Below are 8,554 nucleotides of genomic sequence, written 5' to 3'. Positions count from 1 at the left end.
CAGGCCCCCCGAATCCTCTAGCATTTCTGGGGATTAAGAGGGTGGTGGGGTTTTCACCTCTATCACGTCTGCTGCCAGCCTGGCGCCCAAAGGTTCGGCCGTCACTTGCCCTAGCGGGCCCCTGGAACCGTCGGGATTCCCAGGCTGCCAGGGGGTCCTAATGGGAAACTGGGAGTTTTTTTCACACCATCAGGCCGCAGGCTAGGTCTGCAGTGCGACTCAGGCTCCAGCGGGGACCCGCCCACTCGGAAGCGGGAGGAGGAAGAGGCTCCAGAGGCGAGCCAAGGAGGCTGGGAAGAGGAGCTGCGTCGCGGGAAAGAGGATGAGGGAGCTCCCGCCGACGCTCCACCTGCAGCCCCGCCCCTGACCCCGCCCACTTCCCAGCCCCTCCCTTCCAGGCGCATCCTCCAGGTGGCGCCGTGGAGCAGCGCCGGGGCTCTGACGACTCTCTGAGGGAGCCTTGTCCGTCAGGCTCAGTGCGTTTTGGTTCAGGCGCCCGTTAGTGGCGGAAGAGGCCACGCGGTGAGTTGGCTTGAGGCAGAGGCAGGCGGAAACCGAGGCTGAGAGGCCGGCTGTCGCCGCCACCCTTCAGCAACCCCAGTGCAGCCGGTCATCCTATCAGCCGATCAGTCAGTAGGGTCCCCAGCCCGACTCACACCGCTCCTCCATCAGTCCCTCAGTCAGCCCCTGCGTTTCCTTTCTCTTGCCTTTCTTTTTTCTCTTTTTTCTTGTCTTTTCTTTCTTTCTCTCTTTCTTTCTTTTCCTTCCTTCTCTCTGTCCCTCACTTTCTTTTTTTTTTTTTTGAGACGGAGTCTGGCTCTGCCGCCCGGGCTGTGGAGTGCAGTGGCCGGATCTCAGCTCACTGCAAGCTCCGCCTCCCGGGTTTCCGCCATTCTCCTGCCTCAGCCTCCCGAGTAGCTGGGACTACAGGCGCCCGCCACCTCGCCTGGCTAGTTTTTTTGTATTTTTAGTAGAGACGGGGTTTCACCGTGTTAGCCAGAATGGTCTCGATTTCCTGACCTCGTGATCCGCCCGTCTCGGCCTCCCAAAGTGCTGGGATTACAGGCTTGAGCCACCGCGCCCGGCCTGTCCCTAACTTTCTTTCTCTTTCTTTCCTTTTTTCTTTTTTTGAAAGGAGTCTCCTCCCTGTGTCACCCAGGCTGGAATGCAGTGATGTCATCTCGGTTCACTCAGCTTCCACATCCTGGGCTCAAGTGATCCTCCCGCCTCGGCCTCCCAGAGGTCTGGGATCACAGGCGGAGCCACCACATCGGTCCAGCCGTTGCGGTTCGTGCCAGGTGGTCGGCTGGCCATCACGGTGCCCTTGTCACCTGTGTCTCCAAGCCCTACACACCATGAAGGTGAGCAGAGTCCATGGAGGATGGTGAGGGGAGGGAATATGTGGAGCCTAGGCCTTGCTTTTTCCGTTTGTTTTTTTGTTTGTTTGGGTTTTTTTTTTTTTGGAGTCTTGCTCTGTTGCCCAGGTTGGAGTGCAGTGGTGCCATCTCAGCTCACTGCAGCCTCTCCCTTCCAGGTCTAAACAATTCTCCTGCCTCAGCCCCCTGAGTAGCTGGGATTACAGGCACTCACCACCATGCCTGGCTAATTTTTGTATTTTTAGTAGAGGCAAGGTTTCACTATATTGTTCAGGCTGGTCTTGAACTCCTGGCCTCAAGACTCTGCCCACCTCAGCCTCCCAAAATGCTAGGATTACAGGTGTGAGCCACCGTGCCTGGCCATTTTTTTGCTTTTGGTCAGAGTTACTTGTCAAAGGGCCTTAGTTTTTTTCCCCTCAGGATCTCCCAGGCCCTTAGGGGGCAGAAGGGACAATGATGCTGACCCGCTCCTGAGGTGGCGCTCGGCTGGCACAGCTGTCCCTGGAGCAGAAGAGTGGCAGTGGAGGGGCCAGAGCCCTGGCTCTCAGTGGCTGTACTGAGAGTTACTCCACATTGAGCCCTTCCCCGCCTGACCCTGATTGGCTGTGGGCTGGGCCTGATCCTTCCTGTACCTGGAGCAGCTATAGGCTGGGCCTGATCCACTGACCGCCTTCTATGTCAGAGCTGGCAGCATGGGGGCCCAGACCCAGGTCCTTCCAGGAGGTGCCAGGGCAGTGGGACCCGGCCCTGAGCTGGAGAGAGCATTCCTGGTCTGGTCATGGCAGTGCTTCCACCTCACTGTGTGTGCTTGTGCAGGTCACTTCACCCAGGCCTCGGTGTCGCCATGGACAGCTTTCAGAAAGAGGAAACAGCCTGGATGTGGTGGCTCACACCCATAGCCTCAGCACTTTGTGAGGCCAAGGTGGGAAGATCACTTGAGGTCAGGGGTTCAAGACCAGCCTGGGCAATGTAGTAAGTAACGCCATCTAAAAAAAATTAGCTGGACATGGGAGGCCGAGGTGGGAAGATGGGGCTTGAGCCCAGAAAGTTGAGGCGGCAGTGATCCTCGACTGCACTGCAGTGGTGCATTCGATTGCACTACTGCACTCCAGGCTGGCTGACAGCGAGGAGACCCCTCTCAAACAAACAAACACAATCCCCCCAAACCAAAACCTGCCACCTACTTCCCTGCCCTGCCCGGTACTGTGGGTTTGGAAATATAACCATGGAGGTGAAAGCCCAGGTGTGAGGAAGTTATAACCTGACCTCTCATGGGCTTCCTGATGCAGGGGAGGAAGAATGGAAGAAAGAAATGAGAAAAGGCAGAGGTGGCCTGAACTCCTGGGCTCTAGGGGACACTGTGTCTGTTACCCCCACCCACAGGAGCCTGGGGTTCTGGCCTTGGCTGTATGACCCTGGGCCTGTCCCTGCTCCTCTCTGGGCAGTGAAGAGCTTGGGTTCCATGATCTCTAAGGCTTGAGACTTGAGTGGAAGGGTTTCTAACAGAAATCCTGGGGCCATGATGTTCGGAGTGCAAGAGCTAAGCCATCTGGTACAATAACCACTAACCATATGTTGCTGTTGCGCACTTGACATGTGGCTTCTATAATTTCAGGTGTGCCCAAGGATGTTGTAGAACTCTCTAGCCACAGTGTGGGGATGGGAGCTCCCGCCGACAGACTCTGTTGCTTTCTGGCTTGGTAAGTGGGAACGCTGAAGTCCTGGCTGTGAGCTCCACCCACTGGGGTTGGGATAGGTACTGGGGAGGCTGGGAGCTGGGTCAGAAACCCTCCCTCAGCCCAACCTGGGTGGACTCCTGGGACCCTTGTTGGGAGGAGGGATCTGATGACCCTGGGGGAGGGAGGGAGGGAAATTGGCAAGACTCAGATATATACTCTGGGGACAACGATCCTCTCTTTCTGCCCCAGTCTTGCTCCTTTCTTTGAAGCTGGGGTGGTCAGCTCACATCATGCCCAGGCAGCCTCAGTGTTCCAGTAAGGTGGGAGCTACAGCTCCTGGAAATCAGAGGTGACCAGGGTGAGGCAGATTTTTTGTGGGGACCTGCTGGGATACTCCTCCGGGACTGTTCTCCTGGGCAGGCCTGGGAGGTCCCAGGAAGAGTTGGTTATTCATTCACAGCCAGTGTTTATTGGACATCCACCACCTGCCAGGCTTTGTGCTAGGCAATGAGTGACAGGAGTGAACTGTACAGACATTGACCCTGTTTATGGAGTGCAGGGTCTAGAAGTGGTGATAAGGGCAGTGGGAGAAGACAAAAAAGAAAGTAAACGAATTGGTTAAAGTCAAAATTGTGAGGCCGGGTGCAGCGGCTCACGCCTGTAATCCCAGCACTTTGGGAGGCTGAGGCGGGCGGATCACCTGAGGTTGGGAGTTCGAGACCAGCCTGACCAACATGGAGAAACCCCATCTCTACTAAAAATACAAAATTAGCTGAGTGTCGTGGCACATGCCTCTAATCCCAGTTACTCAGGAGGCTGAGGCAAGGGAATCGCTTGAACCCGGAAGGCGGAGGTTGTGGTGAGCCGAGATTGTACCACTGCACTCCAGTCTGGGCAACAAAAGCGAAACTCTGTCTCAAAATAAATAAATAAATAAATAAAATTGTGGTATGTGCTATGAGGGTAGCAAGGAGGGTGCTAAGATAGAGAACAAAGCAGGCCATTCTTGGAGGACTCTCTGAGCAGGTGACACTTAGCCTAAGACCTGAAAGAGGAGGAGCCAGCCATGGAATGGAGAGAGTGTTCCAGACAGAGGGAATAGCATTCATCCACTCACACACTCATGCATGTGTTACTCTGTGCTAGATGCTGTTCTATTTGCTCCAAAAACAGCGATGAACAATACAAGAGAAATGCTTTCTGTCATGGAGCTTATTATGTTGTACTGGAAGAAGACAGAAGGCAAATAACCAGTTAGACAAATAATATCAGGAAGTGATGAATGCTCTGGAGAACATAAAAAGATGATGGGCTAGTAAATGACTAAGGATGAAGGGACTATTGCAGATAAGGTGGAGAGGGAAGGCCACTCAAGAGACCCGAATGATGAGAAGGAGCCAGGTATGGAAGGATCTGGAGGAAGATCACTCTGGAGAGAGGGTCCAGGAAGTGGAAATGAGTTTAGCAGATTTGAGGCATATGGCCAATGCGAGAGTGATGGGCAGTGAGGTGCAGGGAGCAAGTTGTGGAGGGTGTGGCAAAGCTAGGCCAGGAGTTTGGATTTTAGTAGAAGGCATCGGGAAGCTGGTAGAGGGATGTGGGTAGGGGAGTGGTCCAGTCCCTCCGGCTGCTCTGAGTGGGTGTGGAGTGAGAAGGTGGGAAGGTAGGAGTTAAACTAGTTAGAAATCATTGAGGCCAGGCACGGTGACTCACGCCTGTAATCCCAGCACTTTGGGAGGCCGAGGCAGGCAGACCATGAGGTCAAGAGATCGATACCATCTTGGCCAACATGGTGAAACTCCGTGTCTACTAAAAATACAAAAATTATGCGAGCGTGGACAGAATTGACAGGACTTTATGACCATTTGGATGAAGGAAAAGTGCGACTCCTTGGATTTGACTTCTAGCAACTGGGTGGACTGTGATGCCACTGACTGAGTTGGAGTGGGTTGTGGGAGATACATTTTGGGGAGGAAAATACAAATGCAGTTTTAATGAACTTACAGAGATTTCTATAAGACAGGAAAGTGGAGATGACAAGCAGGAAGCTGGGTCTCCGAGCTTGGAGCACAGGGAACAGGACTGGCCTAGGGATAAATTTGGTTCGGGGCACGGGCAGCTCTGGTTAGGCCCGCAGAGACAGTACTGTTCAAGGGACAAGCACCACAGAGACAGTACTGTTCAAGGGACAAGCACTAAGTTGTCTGGTACAGACACTAGGCTCTCCAGCACAGTAGCCATGAACCACATGTGGCTGTTGGGCACTGGACATGTGTCTTGTCTGATTTCAGGTGTGCTGGAAGTATAAAGGACATGCTAGATTTTGAAGAGTTAGCATGGAAGAAAGAATGTAGAATATCTCATTAATAATTTTTATACTGGGCCAGGCATGGTGGCTCACGACTGTAATCCCAGCACTTTGGGAGGCTGAGGCGGGTGGATCATGAGGCCAGGAGATCAAGACCATCCTGGCCAATGTGGTGAAACCCCGTCTCTACTAAAAAATACAAAAAAATTAGCTGGGCTTGGTGGTGTGTGCCTGTGGTCCCAGCTACTAGGGAGGCTGAGGCAGGAAAGTCACTTGAATCCGGGAAGTGGAGGTTGCAGTGAGCCAAGATTGCATCACTGCACTCCAGCCTGGGGACAGGAGAGACTCCGTCTCAAAAAAAAATTTTTTTTTTAATACTGATCATATATTAAACTGCTAATAGTTTGTGTATACTGGGCTACATAGAATACATTAGTATTCATATTATTTTGTAGAGATGTGGCCTTACTATGTTGCCTAGGCTGGTTTCAAGCTCTTGAAACCAGCAAGGAGATCCTCCTGCCTTGGTCTCCCAAAGTACTGGGATTACAGGTGTAGGTCACTGTGCCTGGTCATAAAATAAATGTATTATTAAAATTAATTTCACTGTTTTATTTTTCCCTTTTAAAATGTGGCTACTAGAAAATGTAAATCACATTTTTTTTTGTTTGTTTTTGTTTTCTGAGACAGGGTCTTACTCTGTTGCTCAGGCTGGGGTGCAGTGGCATGATCTCAGTTCACTGCAACCTCTGCCTCCTGGGTGCAAGCAATTCCCCTGCCTCAGCCTCCTGAGTAGCTGGGACAGGTGTGTGTCACCACACCCAGAAAATTTTTGTATTTTTAGTAGAGAAGGGGTTTCCCCATGTTGATCAGGCTGGTCTCAAACTCCTGACCTCAAGCGATCCACCTGTTTTTGCCACCCAAAATGCTGAGATGTATTTCTTTTCTTTCTCTTTTTTTTTTTTTTTGAGACGGAGTTTTGCTCTTGTTGCCTAGACTGGAGTGCAATGGCGTGATCTCGGCTCACCACAACCTCCGCCTCCTGAGTTCAAGTGGTTCTCCTGCCTCAGCCTCCCGAGTAGCTGGGATCACAGGTGCATGCCACCATGCCCAGCTAATTTTGTGTGTTTTTTTTTAGTAGAGACGGTGTTTCTCCAGTTGCTCAGGCTGGTCTCGATCTCTGACTTTGGTGATCTGCCCGCCTCGGCCTCTTAAAGTGCTGGGATTACAGGCATGAGTCACTGAGCCCACCCTTTGGGATGTATTTCCAATGTTCCATAGGGTAGGGCTGGTGGTGTGTCGTAGGGTGTGGCAGATGAGGGCACCAGGGGGCAGCAGTGGCTAGGAGAAAGAGAGGCATTTCCGATGAAGACAACCTAAAGGGAAACCCAGAGCAGGGGTTGGCCTGGCGCTCTCTGGCTCCCTTCCTGACACCTTGTTGGAGCACAACCGTGGCACACCGCCTCAGACTTCCCAACCCCGTGGCTGTCTCAGTTGGAGTTGAGGAACAGGTAGGAGGGGTCCCCATGAGGTGGTAGCATGAACCACTCAAGAAGCTGCTGGTACTTCAGCCTCTGACCTCATTCTCTTCCTTTAACTCCAGCTGACATCACTGTGCTAGGGGAACATTTCCACCCCTTGGGCTGAGCAGGGTATGCAACCAGCAGCTGGGTAGTCAAGGCGACCAAGGCAATAAAGCTCACAGAGGTTCATTTATATGAAATAAATGTGGCTGTAACTGGTTTTCATCCATTATAATTCTAAACATCATGTTCAAATTGCCTGTAGTGTTTTTAGTTGGCAGGAAAACTGACATTAGGGGAAAAAGAGCAGTGGGATGATTGGGGGCGAGATTGAATTCACTTCAGTGGGTTTGGTGTGACTTTTGTGAGTGTCACAGTGTGCCAGACTTTCGTGAGTGTCGCAGTGTATCTTTTGTGAGTGTCACAGTGTGCCAGACTTTTGTAAGTGTTGCAGTGTGACTTTTGTGACTGTCCCAGTGTGCCAACAACCAGTTGGGTTGTTCACTGTGTAGTCCTCAAGGAATATATGTCTCAGCGGTTTAATACAGGGAGAAATGTGTAGAGGGATAAATAGAGACCCGTGAGAGCTCAGAGGAAGTGCAATTAATGCTTGTGCCTGGGTGTGTGAAACTCTGAACTCAGAGAAGGTATCAGGTAGCATCAGAGCAGAGAGTCAGGATTTAGCCATGCAGTGGAGGGGTGGAGAGTGGGTTCTGCAGGCACCGGGACAGCAGGAAAGGACATGACTCAAAGAAGGACAGGGAGATTTGTTTGGCCATGTGGAGCAGGGTCCTAGGAAAACAAAGATGGCGCCAGATCTTGAGAGGTCTTGGTTTCCAGGTTAAGGAAATTGGATGACTGTTTTATTTTATTTTACTTTATTTTATTTTATTTTCTCTCTTTGAATAATTCAGAGAAAGAGAATGGACTTTGGATTTGTAGGTACTTAAGAGCTTTTGAGGAGGGCCTGAGCTGGACAACACTGTGCTTAGAAAGAAGAAACCATACAGTGCTTCAGTTTTTGTGGAAATAAAATAAAATATGAAATAAAGAAGAAAGCATTTGCCTTTTTGTTACTCAGAGGGTAGGGTAGGAGAGGAAAAGGAGCTTGTGTGTTGAAAACAGGGAGGTAAAGAGCCCCTTTGGGATTAGTCAGTTGGCAAATAAGGCAGAGTGGTGGAGCAGTTGGGAGTATTTGTTTTGGGAATGGGAAGACCTGGATTTGATCACGAATCCTATAATTTTTTTTTTTTTTGGTAATAGCTTTCTTGAGATGTAAATCACATGCCATACAATTCACCCTTTAAAGTGTACAATTCGATATTTAGTAGGTTTATAATTACACAACCATTACCAAAATAATTTTCCTTTTTAAAAATAGAAATTCAACTCACATACCATAAAACTCACCATTTTAAAGTGTACAATTCAGTGGTTTTTGGTATATTGATAAGGTGGCACAATCATTACCCACTGTCTAATTCCATACTATTTTCTTTTTCTTTTCTTTCTTTTTTTTTTTTTTTTTTGAGACGGAGTCTTGCTCTGTCGCCGGGGCTGGAGTGCAGTGGCCAGATCTCAGCTCACTGCAAGCTCCGCCTCCCGGGTTCACGCCATTCTCCTGCCTCAGCCTCCCTGTAGTCCCAGCTACTCGGGAGGCTGAGGCAG

At 50.6% G+C, this 8,554-nt stretch overlaps 1 long non-coding RNA gene across 1 annotated transcript in view; it reads left to right on the top strand.

Moving 5' to 3' along the window:
• The first annotated feature begins 435 nt into the window (after window positions 1-435).
• The window catches only part of LOC111521810, a 67,150-nt gene continuing 59,031 nt past the window's right edge, over window positions 436-8,554 (top strand). Inside the window, exons 1-3 of the long non-coding RNA XR_002725076.1 lie at window positions 436-522; window positions 1,136-1,361; window positions 2,992-3,076. This is a non-coding gene — a long non-coding RNA (uncharacterized LOC111521810). The remainder of the gene's footprint in view (window positions 523-1,135; window positions 1,362-2,991; window positions 3,077-8,554) is intronic.

This window comes from Piliocolobus tephrosceles, chromosome 19 (assembly GCF_002776525.5).
Source record: "Piliocolobus tephrosceles isolate RC106 chromosome 19, ASM277652v3, whole genome shotgun sequence".
NCBI classification, from domain to species: Eukaryota; Metazoa; Chordata; class Mammalia; order Primates; family Cercopithecidae; genus Piliocolobus; species Piliocolobus tephrosceles.
Note: the sequence above shows the minus strand (reverse complement) of the source record. Positions and strands in the feature narration are given on the sequence as shown.